General features: G+C 40.8%; 1 protein-coding gene across 2 annotated transcripts in view; it reads left to right on the top strand.

Annotated features, from left to right (window-relative positions):
- Positions 1-1947: 1947 nt before the first annotated feature.
- DLGAP1 (discs, large (Drosophila) homolog-associated protein 1) overlaps positions 1948-19633 on the top strand; it is a 504110-nt gene continuing 486424 nt past the window's right edge. For both annotated transcript variants that reach the window (XM_014938662.1, XM_014938666.1), the window contains exon 1: positions 1948-1965. The gene's annotated coding sequence lies outside the window, so the exon portion shown is untranslated. The remainder of the gene's footprint in view (positions 1966-19633) is intronic.

Consider the following 19633-nt stretch of genomic DNA (forward strand, 5'->3'; position numbering starts at 1 on the left):
AACTGTCTCCTGGGTACCTCTTACCTAAAAACTGAAATTACAATGCAGGAGGATACTAGTGACTAAAACTTCCATATTCTCCAGCCACTGAGGAATATGCAGGGGCCAGACAAAAGCAGGGGTGGGGGTTGGCACTGTATGAACTGGTGGGCCCTAATCTGCAGTCTGCCCTGGAGCTGGCAAAAAAGCACCAGTTGCTGATACAGCAGAGCACATTACTAACATCTGCCAGGTGACTTGATGACTTTTTCCCTGCTCCTTCTTTCCCCTTAAGAGCTTAAAGAGAATTTTATTTTGTGGACAATTGTTCTTGTTGTCCTTGAAGGAAAGACAAATAGTGGTTTACTTCTGTGGGGCTGGGATATAATTGCATAGACCTGGGGACAAATTGACCAATGTGGCACAAGCTCTTTGATTTTTGAAGTTTGTGGAGGTCATTGAGCTCAGGTTTACCAATGTCTGGCTAAGGGGCTTTGAGTGGGAAAACAGAGGCTTTCCAGAGGAGGGAGTCTGCCCCGAGTGGCAAACAGTGTCCCTCTTTCCCACTCCATGTATATACTCATCTTTGCTAGGTGACTGCCTTGTGGGGTTCTTTCAAAGGATGATGTCCTGAGATATCTGATGTGAGGCTGCTGAGCCTGAAATAGGGCCACAAGCTGGCTGGTACCAGACTTCATCTTGCTGTGGAAAGACTGGGCAGTGATCCAGCAGCAGTATGGCCTAGAGGAGCCACAAATTTTGAGGCAGATGTAAGCCTGAAGGTTGAGACAATAAGATGTCTTGGTGTCAGAGATGGTTAATTTGTTAACATCCCTATAACACTGCTTAGAACTGGCACAAAATAATTAGCTTCCCTTTTAAAGAAGGTTTTGTTACAGCAAAACACTTCTGTGTCAATGGTATCTAGTCAGCCCTTGCTGAAATGAAAGGTGTCAGTTGTGTCACTGAATAGCTGCACGAGCTTTCCCAAACTCTGCTATCGTTTGGGGATGTGCTGGGGGATATAGCTTGAAAAGAAAATGGAGCCTTGGGGTGACTGCTGCCCACATCTGTGATGAATGCAAAACCTGGACCTAACAATGGCCCTACTCCAAAGCAGTGAGGAGAAAAAAAAAAACACAACCAAACCTTTAAAAGGATAAAAATATCTTAGGTTCCCCAGTAGCTCCGGGAGAACAGTTGCTTCACAGCATGTAAATCTTCCACATGCTCATTTTCCTGAGAATCTTGAATAGATTTTTACTGTTTTGAAGAACAGTGTGAAGCAGGTAAATTGTCGTGGGCTTTTTCTAAAGTTATGTAAATGTATGCTATGGGAAGACTTGTATGAAACATGTTATTTATATACTCAGGAGAGTGATAAGATATTATTGTCGTTTGCTCTGTGATTCTAGACACTCTCAAAAGGCCTTAATGTCAACACAAATAGAAATACAGCTGAACAGAGGAATGATTCCTAAGAATAACACTGTGATTTCCTTCTGCTGCTCTGCTCATGCTTTGTAGGAAAGCTACAGTGAAAAGCAAACCTGCAGCTTATAAAGGCTTTTCAGGTCTTAAATTACAAAAACCTATAAATCGGCTCACCTGACTGCTGCTGAGCTTTAAGCTATCCAGCTCCCCTCAGATGACCTAATCTGTACCCAGTGATATTTTCATTAGCCCAGTACAGTTCAGTCCCTGGAAAACAAACTTGCTGCAGGCAGAGAGCAAGTATGATTGTTCCTAGTTCTCAGGACTCCCAAAATGGCAGGAAATTTGGTGAGATGACATATGCAGATTGTGAGAGAAGGAAAATTATACTGGAGTTTGCCAAAAACCCCCAAAACCTACACCCAAATAGCCAACATCCCCCTCACTTAGAGGCTAAAGTGCCCAATCCAGCCTTCTGCCAGTAGGTTGCCTTGGCAGAGGAAGACGGTGCATGAAAGCTCTGGTGTACGTCTGCCCAGTGACATGGGCTGGGTGAGTCTTTTCTGTTCTCTGCATGTGGGTGCCTGAAGCAAGGGTAGGTCTATCTGAGGGGTTATGGAAGCTGCGAGCTCCTGTTGGACAGCACAATCTGAAGCTCGAGAAGGGAAAAGCTCTTTTCCCTGCCTCCTCCGGAGTGTCTGAAACTGTCCCTTGCATAGTTAATGGAGGAGGGAATATATAGGGATATCTGTATGTTCACAGGTTCTATGGTCAAAAAAGATGTTGCTAAGTTTTTGTGTTTGTTTCTTTTTTTAAGTTATGGACCTTAGGTTTTTTTCCCATACATTAGATTGAGTGACCTCTTAGATATTTAATCTTTAAAGACTCCAGTCTCTGCTGAGTCTACCACCTACCAGATAAACTCTTTCAATGTCTAATTATCCTCACAGCTAGGAAAAGACATCTTATTTCAAGGTCGAATTTGTAAGGCTGTTTCTTTCTTCTGGGTTTTTATTTTTGTCATTATTCCCTCTTCCTTAAGCTGATTTTTTTTCTATAAATCTTTGCTACTAAATTAAAATGTCATGAAAAATATCTGAAATGTATAGGTTTTCATAAAACCATTTTCTTTAATTTTCAAAACTAATTGTTGCATATTAGAATAGCTTATTTATAAGAAATCTGGAAGGAAGGTAACATTTAGAAAGTCTAACTAGTTAAGTCTTCTCTCACTGGTTGAACCCCAAACTCCTGGAATAACGGTCTTCTGCTATTTCTGGATACTTCTTTCACATGTCTATCCACAGTGTCTTTATCTGTTCTTGAGTAGGTCTCCCAACTCCTTGTCTTTCATGTCCAGTGTTGTATTTTGACTCAAAAATGTATTTCAGCAGTCTCTTCTTGGACTGAACTCTTTAGCTGCAAGCCCTTTAAATGTGACACGAACATTTGCCCTCAGAGTGCGGAGGAACAGCTGTACTGGGTCAGACCAGAGGTTCATCTAGCCCAACAGTCTTTTTCCAGGAGTGTTCAAAAGAGATACTTTGTGGGCAGGTGATTAACAAATCAAAAATTTATCTCCTCCTTGGCTATTAGTCAAGCACCAGTGCAAGTTGGCGCAGGTGCCAAAGCAGACAGGCCTCTAGGCAAATAAAATTTGGAAGTAATTTTTGCTGCTAGGTTTGGTGTAAGGTTATTTCACGGGTGGGCACATCCAGAACCACACAGTACTACATAGTCTGAACTAAGTCTGCATGGTGATCAGCTTAGGCCTTGTGAACCCACAATGTGTGAATTGGACAAGCTTAGTAACAAATTGGATAAAAAAGTTTTGGCCTCTTTTTTTTTTTCTTTTACCAATGAAGTAAAGCTAAGCTAAGCACATAAGTTCCCTTTTCACTTTAAAGGAGAAAAATGCAAGAGAAAAATAACATAGTTAGTAATGGCAAAAGGGAAGAGAAGAACAGGAAGACAAAAGTGGGGATTTTTAGAACTCTTAAACGCTTGGCTACTTTGTTCATTTCATCTGATTTCTAAATGCAAGCAGGCAAAACAGTATTTCCTAGCTGCTGATTGTATGTATAGTTGCAGTTTTTTTCAGAAGTTTCAGCCATTTTGTTTTGAGCTTACTGGTATAAAACACAATTTATTACTCCAGCACATATCTCTGTGCAATTCCTTTCCTACATTTAGGACAACCAACTTTCTCTCTCAGTAAGATGAACTGGACTTGCCTCTCCACTCTACAGAGAAGGTGAAAAAGGCACATGATTTTGTGGGGGGAAAAAAAAAACCCACAGGTTTTTTGGTAAGCCTTCTATCTCCACTGAAGAGCTGTGCATATACATTTATTTGTGTTAGTATCCAAGGGCAATTGGGTTTCAAACAGGCCTACCACACACATGCAGGTGGCAGGACTATCAAAACAAGTGCAGAGTGAAAGCTGGGAAAAGAGGTGTGTGGGGGAAATAAAATGCAAATTGTCTGCACTGTCTAAATTATGCATCAGAGAACTCTGAGTGGATCCAGCCAGAAACACAGAATGAATGATGACTAAACACAAAATGATTTGCAGCACCCCAAATATAGCCTGGAATCATCAGACTTCTTAAATCATTTCTGTATTGTTACTGATCAGGTAAGTCTGAGCTGCAGAACTGGACTCTGTCCTTTCCAGCCAAAGCTGGACTTGAGGGTGTGTGTTTGCCTCTGTTGTAGAGATGGAGGGCAAAAAAGTCATGTAGCTGAGGGCCAGATGCCAACATTAGCAGGGGTCTGAAATGAGAATGGGAACAGCTTTTGCTGAGCAGAAGCCATAATGCCATACTGCAGCAGAACATAGTTTAGTGCTTCAGCAAGCCCGTATCTATAGAAAGCATCAGCACACAGCTATGGTCACATGTCTGAAGGTTGCCTTTCACCCCCTTGTAAATATTTTTCAAACAAGACAGAGGGGTGGGAGATGGGAGAAAGCTCAGATGATGTTTAAATTTCTGCAGGACTGGAATTTCAGTACCTGCTGCAGAGCATCTAGTCTTTACCTCTAAAACTGAAATACCAAAACTCGTTCTCCTGAAGCTCTTGCCAGTTTTCACGCCCCCCTCCCACCCCCACAGCCTCACCACTACCGTCATCATTCGCTATGCCATTTCGCTTCATTGCTCATTTGCTAAATATAAGTCTGAGAGTTTTTCTTTCTTCTGAAAGCTCTACTGTGCCATAAGCACTGAATTCTGACAACTCCCCCACCCTAATTCACTGAAAGCTATGGATTGTCTACAATGGGGCATAAGCCCATCTTAGTTGTAATGTTGGCTTCTGCAGCCAAGATAGCTCTTCAGACTGCCCCTGCAGTGTCATCTGGCGGTGGTGGGACCCCTCATGACCAACAGAACCTTCTGTCAGGTGCTAAGGCAAGCTTGTACTCCAGGCTTGGGTGTTCTTGTTGTTCGCTAATGGCCTAGTTTGCTTTTGGCCCAGACCTAAAGTTCACTTATTCTCTCAGCTTTTCTGAAGACACAGATATCTTTGTTTAGCTCATACCTAATACTAAAGCAGTGGTGGTGTTGCTGTTTCTGCCCACCTTTTGTCTGGGAAGTGAGAGACCTGGACCTGAGCCCCTTCTGTTCCAAGATCCACAGTTCTGAGCTTCAAAGAGATGCCTCAGTTACTAAGCTAGAGACCTGCTTGCGTACCTAGAAGGAAAATGAACAGCCAACTTGAGCTGATCTTAACTGAACGAGCAGTGGGACCACTACATGAAGGTGGAGGTACTTTGCTGGAATCCTTTTGTCTTTCAAGGTCAGTCTGTGCTTTATGGACTTGCAAAAAAAGAAAAGACTGCATTGAGAGCAGGGACTGCAGGCAAAGTGGATTGTAGGATGGGTAGTTGAGGCTGGGAGGGACTTGAGGAGGTTCTTCCACCTTCTCCAAGTGTTGTCAGCTATGAGATCAGATCAGGTTGCTCTGGGTTTTCCAGTCTTGAAAACCTCCAGATGCAGCATGCAAAGCCTGCCTGGTCAACTCAGTTCAGTGCACAGCTGTTCTAAGGGTGAACAAGTTTCTCCTCGCATCCAGTCTGTGCCTCTTGCTTCTCTTTATGCCCGATGTCCTCCTACCGTAATAAGCATGGCTCTATTTACTGGGTAACCTATAGATACTGAGGGACTGCTATTAGATGCCCCTGGAGCTGTCTTGTCTTCAGGTTGAACCAGTCCCCAGACCCTCAGTCTCTTTTCACAGGGCAAGTGCTCTAGCCCTGACCATCCTGGTGGCCCCCTACTGAACTCACTCCAGTTTACTGATGTCTTTCCTGTACCAGGGGGCCAAAAACTGTGCACAACATTCTAAAAACAATCTAATGAGTGCTTAGCAAAGAGGGATAATCCCCTCTCTTGATCTGCTGACAGTGCTTCTGATAATGCAGCCCAGGATTGCTATATAACTTTCTGTGCTGCCAGGGCACACTGCTGGCTCATGTTCATCTTGCTGTCCTTCATGACCTTTGGTGCCTTTCAAATCTGTTCCACAGGCAGTGACTTGCCAAAGTCACTGAAGTACTCTTTAGAAGCCCTTATGTCTTCATTGCCTGTATGGACAATGTACTTATCTTAGGTACTCTGAAGGAAGCTTTATGAATTCGACCCTATTTATCGTACCAGTCTGTTCAAGACCAGTGCTAGGTCACCTGAAGATGTTAGTTAGTACTGCCTGGATACATATGTTAACTATGCAGTTCCCCGTTAGCATTTTCAGAAGTACCTGAAGAATAATGGAAAAGAAAACAATTATCCTCAATTCTATTCCTATCACCACATTGATGTAACTTAAGCAAATATTCTACTTTAAACTGATGTAAAGGAATACAGCAGACTGTGTGTGTGCATACAAAAATTTACTTGGTTACCACTGCTCCTGGTAGTAGTAACTGCCAGTGTAGTGTTAGACTTTATGCACAGGATTGGGCATAACTACATACCCTTCTTTCATCCCAGTCCATAGTTTGTACCCGACAATAACTGGATGGGGCAGCATCACTACTGTTGTGTCTGCAGATCACGTTCTTTCTTTTGTTCTCCATCACCTTTCAGCATCAGCTCCTTTTGTTTTCTAATCTCTTTACCCTTTCCCTAGCTGTTCCTACATGTGCCCTTTCCTTAGAATGAGCTTGTTCTCTGAGATAAATATACCATACTCTCATACTGCAGAGAGACAGATCATCTTCTCAATCTCTACTTGCAATTCTGAAATGTTGAGAATGGAGGTTTTTGCTGAATTGTCAGGGCAGCTCAGCAGTGAGGGCTTACCCAAAGGTTGCCGTTGGAAGCTCAGGGTATTCCAGGACAGTGGATTCAGTATAGCCTGCAAAATAGTTGCTTGCTTGCTTGTTTGCTATCAAATGCAAAGGCCTGATCCTGTAGATCTGAGAATGACCTTACTGGCCTCAATGGGACTGTTGCGTGACAGGGATTGCAGAACCAGATTCTCCAGGATGTTTGATAAATGATGTATTGTCCATGGGGAAATTGGCTTGTTTAGCCATTCATGAGTGTATGCATTTTGAAAGAGCAAAATTTTGCTTACGGTTTCCAAAGTAAAAGAGCAAATTTCCTGGCTACTTCTAAAAATATAACTATCTCTTAATGTCAAGATGCCAATCTGAAACAACTCGTATAATAGCATCTAATTTACAGTGAGGAATCATTATCTTCTAACTGCATCACAGTTAGCTGCAAATAATGAAGTAAGCTGTATGGCACTTAAACAGAGGGAAATGTTCACATTAATACAAGAAGTAAATTGGCAAGACCATATTCACAGTTAGTGCTTTGTATTACAGTCTTCTGTCTACTCCCCCACCTTTAACTTCGAGGATGAAGCAGCATGGGCTACAGCATTAAGGAAAACATAGGTTTCTCTTCTTTCTCAGCTCAGCTTCAAAGAGCTAGAGACAAGTTTGCATCAGTTCTCTTACAACCCTGTATGACGGTGCCAAGACAGGGGCCACTGCATTCTGGAGCCAGCAAAAGATGTGCAAAACACTGAAAGGGTGGACTAACTTACTAGCCTTGATGTATACAGAAGTCTTAAAACAGTGCAGGGAAGCTGACTATATTCCTCTTGCAAGCTTCTGAAAACGTGGTAAGAAGCTGTAAAACTTGAATTTTAGTCATTCACAATGTAAGTGGTACTTGACTGTTGCAGAGTGGTTTGACCTCTGGATGTGGAGAAGCTATCCAGCTTGACAGCTTTTTCCTTCAGATAGAGGAAAAGCCAGTACCTAAGAAGGGTTCAGGACCAGCCAAGTGAGTGCTACTGCAGTGGGGTGCTGTGCAGGATGGAGATGAAGGTGGCTGATCCAGCTAACTCCGAAGCATGTGTGAGAACCACCTGCCTTTCTCTGCCACTTCCAGAACCTGGCCCAAGAGCTGTCCTTTCTCAGGATATGGGCTGTCTACCTGTGAAAACAGCCTGTTGCACTAGTGGAATTATATCCTGGAAGACTGAAGATGAGGAGTCAAATAGTACTCAGGACACATTCTGAGTCTGATACTAGGTCCTTCAAGAGAAGGTTTCATGCTGCCATCTTATATCTCAAAGAAACTTACACATGGAAAAAGCTAAACCTGGTTTCAGCTTCAAGGTCAAGTTCTTGAAGGCTAGAAGTAGTAAAATGTATTCTTCACTTAAGTATCTGAGATTCTGAATGTTGACAGCAAGACTGTATTTTATGTTTAGGCAGGTGTGCTGAAAGTTTCTGGGTAACTTGGGGGTTGTAGACTCTGCCTTAATTTCATCTTTCTTGAATGTGAGAGATCAGATGTCTTACTAGACAGTCATCTGCTAGGCAGTCTAAGAAGAAAACTTTAGTTTAAAAAAACTTTCTTGTTCAGCCTAGGGAATTGGAGCGTAGAACTAAAGGAAACTTCCAGGGCAGAGTGTCCAAACATTTGCATGTAAAAACTGGCCACAAAAAGCTGTCTAATCTAAAGGACTTAGAAAATTCTTCAGGTCTTCACCATGGATGTTTTATGTCTGTATTTACTACAAAGCCGAACATGTCACAGGAATGAAGGAGGAAAGGGATCAAGATAGCGCAGACCATTAGCAGTGTGTGGGGAAACATACTTCAAGAGTCTGAGCAAGAATGATACGCCTCAGCCTATCCTGAAGCCATGAACACTCTCAATGCATACTATTTTCAAGTTAGACCTTGACTTTGTCAGTGTCTAGACCTTCAGAAGTACGAAGATACCTTCCCTGTTTGAGAAGCCTACTGTACATCAAGGGAATAAATATACCTTTATGGTCCCCAAAGGTGAGCAGTCCAGCCCAGCCATGCTTGCAAAATGCAAACACACAAAGGGATCGGGTCTCTGTCTTTCTCCGGGATATTATGAATGAAAGGCAGTGTTAAGGGTTTTCGAGAGGGAAAACAAATTGCTTCAGACATAAATTTCTCAATGTTCTTCGGAAGCTTTAGTCCCTTTGCTTATTGAATTTTTCCCAGAGCATGAAGAGAGATGCTGGGGTTTATTAACATAGCTTATGAAAGATGTTGCACTAATTACGTATTTCCACATAGTACACTAGGAGACATGGGATTAATAAATGTGGCTTATTGAAAAATAAAAAATTGTTGAGGAGGTAAGATATGTACTGCAATATGCTAGCTTATCAAGTCCTTGGTCTTCCAATCTTTTAAGTGCATCAGCATTTCTGGATGCATAAGTTTCTGTGAAGTAAGTGCTTTCTTTGCCTTACTTGAGCTGAATGACAGAAAATACCATTGTCATATATAACTTTCTCAAAGTTTAAACAAAAACCAACCAATGAAGAAATCCAAACAAATCCAGACATTTAAGCACATAAAATAACTAGTTATTATCGTCTCACATAAGTAGATTTTCATAGTATGGTGTCCCAAGGTAGCATATAAGATGCCTCCTAAATAACTTGCGCTGGACTGTATTCTCCTCACTGCACAGAGAGACATAGAGGAATTCTCAAAATCTTCCTTCCAGTCAGACCTTTGTAATTGTTGGGTGGCTCCTGGTTAATTTGCATTCATGGGTTGGGTGGATTTTGGTGGTGGTTGTTCTTTCGTGTTTGGTTTGTTTTTTGTTTGCTGATGTTCAGGGAGGGTGTGGTTGTGTTTGTGGTTTTTGTTGGGTTTTTTTAATCCTTTAGTGGCTGTGGGGGTACTAATCTTCAAGTAACTACAAATCTTGAGGCTTATAAAGGATTCGCAATAGAAGTAATGAGACCATTTTAACAAGACACCTGCTTTGAGATAATTGTCTAATGTGTAATGAAGGGTTAAAGTTTTTTAAACTGATTCCTGGATCTAATTTGAGGGTGGATGTGTTACATTCTCTCATTATGTACACCTGTGATACATGCTCCTCTGGTAGATGAGGGATACATATTTGGACAGTTTTCTGCCATTAATTTCTAATTAGATACTTGTCAACAATGTGAATTGGCACTGCTACTGTTCAGCAACCCTGTGATTGCTCTGTCCACCCTAATTAATGAACAGCTTCCTTATAAGTAGATTAATAGAGGTAGTCCCATTACCTAAAGTTATTTCAGTCACTGTGTTATAGTGCACCTCATTAGAGAATTGTAAAATGAAGCAGCATTTCAATTAGCTACTACACAGTATCTGAGTCTTTTTGTTTTCTCAGCTATTCTTTTAAATGGGTTTTTGAGAAGTCCCTGACCTCTTCCAGGCATTCTTGAGCACAGCATAGCTTTCTGTGAAATGTCGCTGCATTTAAGAGCAACAGCAAACACAGCTAACTTCTCACTGTATTGCTAGAGAAAACTATAATGGAAAATTCTGTGTTCTGCTTAAAAGAGTAACCCCTCTCTCTGAATTAACAACAACAACAAAAAATTAAAAAAAAAATCAGCGTACAAATACTGTGAGGCGTGAGATATCAATTGGAACTTGTTAACAGTTGCTTAGCCCAAATGTTAGATGACTAAAGGGTTAGATGTAAAAGGGTAAGACCATAAGGTAAACTAGAAAATTCTAACCAACTTTCACATACTAAAGTCAAAAAATCTTTGTCACATACGCATGTGCTGACTAGTATTGCAAAAACACTTACATGAAGCTAGTAGTGCTGTGTCCAGTTCTGGGCTCCACAGTACAAGATAGACTTCAGCAAAAGACCACAAAGATGATGGAACTGGAGGAAAGTCTGAGAGAGCTGAGATTGTTCATCTCCATGCTGAGCTGGCTCAGGGGGACCACATCAATGTCTGTAAATACCAGAAGGAAGGGTGCAAAGAAGACAGAGACAGGCTCTTTTAAAAGGTGTCCGGTGACAGGACCAGAGGCAGTGGTCACAGCCTCAAAAAAAGGAGGTTCCCTCTGAACATCAGGAAACACTTTTCTGGGACTAAGTAGTGCCACAGGTTGCCCAAGGAGGCTGGGGAATCTTCCTCCTTAGAGATACTCAGAAACTGTATCAGCATGGTCCTGGCCAACTAAATACGGGAGTCCCTGCTTGAGCAGGAGGGTTGGAGTATATGACCTCTAGAAATCCCTTCCAACCTCCCTGGCATTATGTAGGTAATTTAGTGAAAGCCACATGAGCAGAGTGAACCTCTTCCTGTACTGAATGGAAGGACCAGCTTATCTTTAAACATGGATTTTTAAGAGCTCTTATTTATCTGAGTTCTATGAAACAAATTTTTAAAAATCTAGAATGTCATTCATGTTAATTCAAACTTCAGCATGCTGAAATGGCTGGATTTGCCATTACATTAGCAAACTTGCCCATAAATGACATGTAGGGGCCTCTCTTGATGTCATAAGGTAAGTATCCACCTTCATAAAGTGTTTCTTCTTGTTCTGAATGGCAGGGTTAGTGTGTGCTCATGCTCCCTTCAGCGTTGGCAGTTTGGCTTGAATTACACAAGGCAGGGTGACACTAGTGAAACCATCACTGTCTTGAGTTCCTGATGTTGTCGCTACAGACTTGCCAGGACTGTAGGGAGCATATTAGCAGGTAGAGGAGTGGCAGGGAGAAAGCAGACTTATCCGCTTCTTTCTTGTGGTGAAGAGTTATAGGTTCACTCCTGAAAAATTCAGTCTAGGGCCTGAGCCAGCTAGCTCTGCACAAGGAGGATAGACAATTGGTACCTACTCTCCTAAGGGAGCACTCTTGATGTGGGAGCAGTAGAGATTTTCAAAATAGGGACACATCTAAACGGTGGTCATTGGCACCTCAAAATTTAACCAATGCAGAGACTTAAGTTTCCAATCCTTTCTTTCACAGGTGCTCATAACCGTAATTTAGACCAATACTGAATTTAGAAAGAAAAGCAGCCAAATGTTGCTTCTGGAAATATTGGGGAAGGTGACTCCTAAATACCTGAGCTACATCAGTTCCTTGACACACAAGCACAGAGAGGGTAATGCTGGCCTTGCACTCTGCTTTTCTCCTTCTCTGGTGGAAACCCTGATTTGTGGACAAAAAGTTGCCTCACAGAACCACCAATAATAAAAAACAAACTTCAAGCATGAAGAGAAGCAAACAAGTTTGTGGTGGTATAGTGGAGACATTTTTTTTTCCTGAAAATTGGATCTTACATGTTATATTTTAGAGAAGTGTTGTTATACATCTCTTTTAGCTGTACTTCACAGACTCAATGGGTGTCACTGAGTTCAAAGGAATACAGTTAATGGAAAGGCCTTGCAGAATTCTGCTCTACAGTGAACTCCAGTATCCTAAGAAACTTTTCCGTTGTAGTTGCAGATGATATTTCAAGTTATGCCAGACCAAGGTAACAATAAGAATTGTCATTCTATGCTATGATCATACCTTTTCAATAATAAGATACCCAAGAAGAATATACAAATATTTGGTGTGCAAGGTTTCACTTCCTTGAATTCATCTGTGCTATAGTAATTAAGATAGCAGAATAGCCATGCCGTAAGAGAACATATAGGTTCATGGTAGTGTTCTCTCAAACTACAAGTTTAAACTACAATATTGAAAAAAATATAACACTGTTAAATGAAAAGTGGTTGTTTTCTTTTTTTAATGAAATACTATGGCATGAGATTAAAACATAAGGGTGTTTATTACAATGCTGGAGGTGTATAGAACCGTGCAGAAAACTTAGTGTAATACAGGACTTGACCCAAGGCATGAAAATCTAATTGAATGGGAAACGGCTGTGCTGAAATATTTGAACTGGAGTGTCTTAGGTTGTTTTTTTTCCCTTCCTTAAGGCTGTTTACTTGAATTGTGTGATTGGATGAATATAAGCATGAATATCAATCCAAGGGAAGTGCTGGGCAAATTTTAAACACAAAACTATCTTTCTAGTAGCATGCAATCCAACTGTGTTTCTATTATTCTAGGAACTTTTCTTTCTATTTGATTATTTAGGTCAACATATACGACTACTACCATTCTGAGGCTTAAGAAAGCCAAACAGTGGCTTATTGATTTAATCTATTACTTTTGTTTAGCAGTATTGCTTATCGTAAGTCTTTATCATGAGAGCAAGCTGAATCAACCTGGGATATTGAGACTTAGAAAACATCTTACTTTCAAAGTACATTTCCAGTTTGCAAAGTACAATTAAGGTAGAGTCATGCTTATGTAAGAACTGAAAATTAAAAAATAATAAACCTCAGCACTTCCTATGCAGAGATCAAAGACGCAGGAGAGGAAGGGGAGGTAGAGCAGGGACTGAAGATGGAGCTGGATCATTGCTACTGGGTGAAGACATGGGAGGGGTGGTAGGTAGACTGGATCCAGTCCTTCAGGTGCCATACAGCTTGACCCCTCTCACATTAGTAGCAACAGGAATGAGCAGCCTGATGTCTTATTTTACCTTTTCTTTCTCTTAAAGTGTAGTGCTCAAAACTGGAGACTCAGTCATGCTTTCGTCAGTATTGAGCAGAACAGACTAGAACCCCTTACCTGTCATAAATACATATTTTCATCTGCAGTAGATGGATTTTTGGTGTGAAGAACTGTTTAGTTCTAGTGCACTTGAAATGCAGTCCTTGGAGATCGTGGTCCTTGTTTTGCAGCTGATTTTTAGGTTTGGCAATGGGGAATCAATCACTTTATTGTCTTTCATCTTCTTGCACCACTTGTCCAATTTATCATAGTCATGCTGACTTTGTCCTTCAGAGTATTTTGCTGCTACTTCATCTTGGTGTCATTTACGTACCTCCTTTTTTTCATAATTTTTATATGAATCTATATTGGTTCTTTCCTCAAAGTCATTAGGGAAGATGCTGAAAGGAGACCAGCTGGGCACATGCCACTGCTTTGCATTGGAAGTGATTTTCCAAGACTGGCAATAATCATTGCTAATATGTTTTGTTGTAACTAGTCATGTATTTCATCCATGCTTGTGTATATAGCCCCCCAGATCGGTGTTTTCACATGGGTGAAGGTCAAACAATACCATGCCTACTGCTTCCCCTCTACCTTGGTTTCTGTATAATACAAGGGGAGCCCCCTCAAGCCAGAACACTCAGTCCATGAAGTCCCTTGCACTTGCCCTTTCAGCAGTGATATGTCTATCTAACTAGCTATGTTTAGCTATCTAAATATCTGAAGCGAAGAATGGCTGTTAAATCATAGAATTGTGTAGTTTGACCTCTCAAATCATTTAGTCCAACCATCAAGCTAACACTGACAAAAGCCATCGCTAAACCGTATTGCTAAGCATTATGCACCAGTCCTAACAAGGTGTAACCTGGCAGGTCTCTGAAGTCTAGTATCTCAGAAGGCATTTACACCAGCATAAGCTGTTTCTTCAGGCTCAAAGTTCCAATAATTCCAAATGGTGCTAAGGGAATACACAATTAAACAAAATTTTCTCTTTGTTGAATAATACCTCCTAGTCTTTCATTATTCTGTAAAGGTCTAAAATGGCTAGTGGCTTTTAATAGTAGCCTAAAAAGTTACAGAAGTAGAACAAGGTTAATTGTTTTACAATTGCTGCTTTCTTTGCTTAGTCTCTGCTCAATGTGCGATGCCATTAGCTTTACAATTTCACAAAGCTTACTAGATAATTATAACAATCATTACAAGGTTGTGTTATCTACTTTCTGCATGTATTTTTTTTTTTAAAGCAAGTGATGCACTATTTTTATGGTTGTCTAGGAATCTTATTTCCTTTGCATATCTTTCAAGCCTTATCATGCTGCACTTGAGTGGAACAGCTATTGCTTCTGCCCTGTTTACACAGAAGGAGCAATGTCTGTCATGGCTTTAGCATAACTGCATGTTAATAAAGTGTCACTAACCAATAAACTGCAAGCTGTGTACCCAAGGTTTTTAGAAACGGGCAAACACAATTTCTTGTGTTTCAAATCTGTTGCTCAGTTTTATAGGTCTATGATCTCAGAGAACAACAAACATCTGTCTACAATGTGGATGTCTCCTGTTCTGTCTGAAGTTGAATGTAAAGGTGCCAGTTGTTACCTAAAATCTTATCTATACTGGAACAGCCATGCTGAACATAAGATGCCATTTGAAGTATGACAACAAATTTGTGGCATGTCTGTAAATTACAGTTTTTGGCACTCTGAAACAGTAAGGAGGCCAAAGCTCTGCAGTTTGCAAGAAGGATGAGCTTTCCCATAAGACCAGGTTTTACACTCAGTGAAATAACAGTATAAAATATTCCGCTTTGAAATCACTAAGCAGGAAAACTGAACTATAAAAAAAAAGCACAATTATGGAAAATGGATCTTGGAAGTGGAACTGAATAAAACTGGTGGAATTAGTTGGGAGGAAAAGGACAGTTCAGTTAGAGCTTTGGACTTTGTGAAAAATTATTTTTTCAGCTGATTTTTGGAATTTTGTCCTTTGTGAGTGGACCTACTATTGGGGCATCAATGATATCAGTTTTGCAAATATTACTTACTCCCAGTATTGATACCAAAAGGAGAAAACACTCAATGCGTGCAACTCCATGGCTGCAACAGTGGCCATTAAAATTAATGTTTCATTTGTTGAGTAGATCAGAGTGTATATAACATAATTTACATTGGGTTTTCTCAAGGGGATGGTAGAAGTTAGATTTCATCAAGACCCTAGGAAAACTTGCATTCTAAGATAACCCTATAGGAGTAATACTTCTGTCTTGCCTCTTGTTGATTTCTTCTTTTTTTCTGAAAATATGGAGAAAGAGGAGAATAAGGAGACAGTCTCTGTACTTCTAGGTACTAGTATTTAGGGACAGTCTAAGTCTGGATCTTGAGGATAGTACTTGGTAGTTAAGAATTTGCATTGCCTATTAGCTTTGGTATTGCAAATTAATTTCATGTTTCATGCAACTTACGGATAACCCACTCTGATTCTGTAATCTGTGGGGTACTGCAGTTTGTCTACATTGCACATAGATATAAGCTACTTTACTCAGGATGGAATAAATCCCATTTGGCCCCAACTTTTCAGTGGAAGAAAACTAGAACAGATAGGCAAGAAACCTTCACTATGCATAAAACTTACAGTGCACTGCAAACTCTTCTGGAACTTTTATCGAATTGCATATTTTATTTTTTTTAAACACAAGTAAAGAGTGATTGAAGCGGTACCTGAAAGAGACAAGATGCAGAGTCAAAATTTTCAGAAGTTACTTGGCCTCAGGAGCACTTCTTTATGGGCTGCTAACTGACATAAATTTATCTTCACCTAGATCTAACCTAGCAAAAAAATAAAACTGACCTTTACTGCACTAGTAATGAATGATTGCTGCCTTGCAATCTACAGTCACTCTGAGCAGGATCACAGGTATATATTGTTTGAGACACTGGGAAGTGTGTCTCAAGGAAGTTGCTGACTAACTGAAGAACTGAAAGAAGAGCAAAGAAAAGTCAGCAAAAATGGCCTCTAAGAAAAGACTGAAAGCATTCTTATCTAACCGAGATGAGATGGAGGAAAGGAACACGTGTTCAACATAAAAAGAGCTGCTGCAAAGATGGGAAGAAAGTGTCATCTATATCCCTGGTAGGCAGGATAGGAGGAAACAGGCTGTAATTTCAGCAAGAAAGTTGGATGCTGGAAATTGGCTCCACTGGTGAGAGCAGTGAGGTGCAGCAGGCAGCTACCTAGTAAACCTGTGGAGTTTTCACCATCAAAGCTCTTGAGGTACATGCTGGAGTAGTTTAGGTATATTCTGTCTCATGGCAAGGTGACAGACCTCAGAGAGAGCTTTGGAGTTCTGCTTTTCTGTGATTCTAAGATTTCCTGGTGCTTTCTCACCACAGGAGTCTGCCTAGTAACCAGGCAGAAAACTAGCCTTAAAACAGTGCCCCGAAATTGTAAAATGCTATACTCTCCATATCATAGGTGGAGAACAAGATGGGTCCATCATAAGACCTGCCCAGATCAAGGAGATATCAGCTTTTTCCCTGGCTCCTTTTCTCTCCCTTGCTCCCAATCACCTTTGCTCCCATGGAAGAAGCACCTGGGCACATGTAAGAAACTGCAGCTCAGTCAGGACAACTGGGAGATTAGGAACTGGAGGGTACCTCGCTGCTCAAAGTAGTTTTCTATGCAGCCCCTGTGGTCTGCAAGAAGTAGTATGAAATTTGCAGTGAGGTTATGGGAACATGTTACATGTTGTGTTTCTCCTTCATCAAAAAAAGTGAGTTTCTCCAGCTATTTCAGTGGGCAGCTTGTATTAAATTACATACTAACCTCAATCATGCTTGAGTGCAAACATCTTTTTCATACTAATCCTGGAACTGAACATTAGAGAAACATACCTTGATCTAGCTCTTGTAAGCTATTAGTCCCTCTTTTGCTCAGCAAGACACAACCTGAAATAGTTGTCTCCCAGAAACTGAATTTTCAGGTCTGTGCATTGAATGCCATAGTGGAAAAGCAGTGGTATGATTGTTTCACCATTCAGGTGGAGCTGTGCTGCACAGTGGAAAAAACTGTAAGCTTTGTTATTAATTTTCGTGCTTTCTATAGACAATTTATTGCAGTGTTAAAGTGACTGGAAAGAACATATTTCATGCCATTGAAACAACTACTTCAGCACACTGAGGTGGGAATAATTATAGGAATGGGGCTACAAAGATAATTGGGGACTAGAACATCTTTCTTACGGGGAAAGGCTGAGGGACTTGAGTCTTTTTAGTCTGGAGAAGAGAAGACTGAGGGGGGTATCTGATCAATGCCTATAAATACTTAAAGGGTGGATGTCAAGGGGATGGGGCCAGTCTTTTCTCAGTGGTGCCCATTGACAGGACAAGAGGTAATGGGCACAGACTTGAACAGAGGAAGTTCTATCTATACATGAGGAGGAACTTCTTTACTTTGAGGGTGGCAGAGCACTTGAACAGGCTGCCTAGAGAAGTGGTGGAGTCTCCATCTCTGGAGACTTTCAAAACCCGCCTGGACATGTTCCTGTCCAGCCTGCCCTTGGTGGACTTGCTTTGTCAGGGGGGTTGGACTAGACGATCCCCAGAGGTCCCTTCCAACCCCATATCGTTTGTGATTCTGTAATAATATTGGCTGGCTATGAAGGGCTGAATGGCAGAACCCACAGCTGGCAGTATATTGCAATACTTTACTCTGAGATCTTGCAGAAAGTTGTTTGGCTGGTGATGCTTTCACCCATCATTTTGACAAGATCATATAAATATTTTTCAACAGTTTCAAGATGGGGCCTGACCAAGTGTTACCACCGCTTCTTAGTGTATGAGTTAGGTACCTCAAGGTCTACAGTATAGTTTAGTAAAATGGGTTTTGTTATGGCCATTGAAAGTTTCATCCTCTCCAGTTTTGTTAATGGGTGTCGGACTTTGAAAACAGAATAAAAGATCTATTAAAGCTGTAGGTGCCATTCTCTTCTTCCTTTGAAGTTAATAAATCAGGCAGAGCTGTGAGGTAGTAGACTTTCTGTTGGATCATATCATGTTGTCCTCCTATTTATAAATTACTTTTTCTCCTACAATGTCAAAGCACACTGTAAAATTGAATTACTATGTTATGACTGAAATAAAGCACTCTGAGGCTGAAGTGGGAGCTCTAGTTCTGTGCAGAGATTTCCAGTGTTTGCTGCTGTATGCCCCTGGGGGTGCAACCTATTGAATGCTAAGGATTACTGTTGGGCATTGGCAGGACCTGTTTCAGTATCAGCTGTATGATATTCTTTGTTCAGCTTTTTTTTTTTTTTCAGATGCTGGCAGTGGCCTCTAGCTTTCATAATTTGAACTGATATTTTTCTGTAGTTTAGCCTTCCCTCTGGAGTCAGATGTTTGTTTTCAGAAGTTTCAATAAACAGAATTCCAACCCCTTCTGTCAGAGAAGAATGAACGGAGAATATTTCTCTCTGTAAAAATAAATTCTGTTCTTCTATTTTTATTTGAAAATGGAAGTCTGGCAGGGAAATCACTTTGGAACTATGCATGACCTCATTTTGAAAGGCATTGACTTTGATTTCCCAGTTTTGAAATGCACATCAAAAATTAAAAAAAAGTACAGAGGGCTTGGTGGGGGTTGTTGCTGATTGAAGAGAGAACTATATTCATGCTAGAAGACCTTTGCTGCTTGTGATCTTACAACTATATTAAAATGGCAATCCATTCTGTGGAAAGCTGTTGATGTTGAATTCAGCAGAGAAAACTGGGAAGTAGAGAAGTTTTTTTGAGAGAAGACCTTGTGAACTACCTAGTATGCACATAGTATGTTGATAAGATGTTACCTTTTTGAATATCTGCGTAAGACTAACAATCCAGTGCTTATAGGAGCACAATCAAGGATGCTCTAAGTCTTCTAAGACATGGAAGTGTAGAGGAAAGTGGCTAGCAGAGTCCTCAAGAGGACAGAAGTTCCTTTTGGAAGATTAATGTTGAGAGAGGAAAGGATTTTTTTCTTGCAGACCTTAATACTAGTTTCATACTGTATTATTTAAGAATTTGTTATATGACAAATTAAAACGGTGTCTTAATGAAAATACTGTTGTACAGGCAAGCTAGACAGTGCTTTTATTAAATAGAATTTGGTAAGTGTGTGGCACTGCCTTTGGTCTGAATCTGAGTGCTGTTGGAGGGGGGTTCATGTCCTTCAAAGGACTCAACTGTTTAGTTTCTGTGATCACCTTTTGTAGTGTGCCTTGGGATATCAATCTCAAGTAAAAGCTGCAGCTAGGCCATGGAGTTCAAAGCATTTAGAGCTTCTCTTAAAGCAACTGAAGTAGTATGCAGGTT

Source organism: Calidris pugnax, unplaced genomic scaffold (assembly GCF_001431845.1).
Source record: "Calidris pugnax isolate Ruff unplaced genomic scaffold, ASM143184v1 scaffold13, whole genome shotgun sequence".
In the NCBI taxonomy this organism is placed as follows: domain Eukaryota; kingdom Metazoa; phylum Chordata; class Aves; order Charadriiformes; family Scolopacidae; genus Calidris; species Calidris pugnax.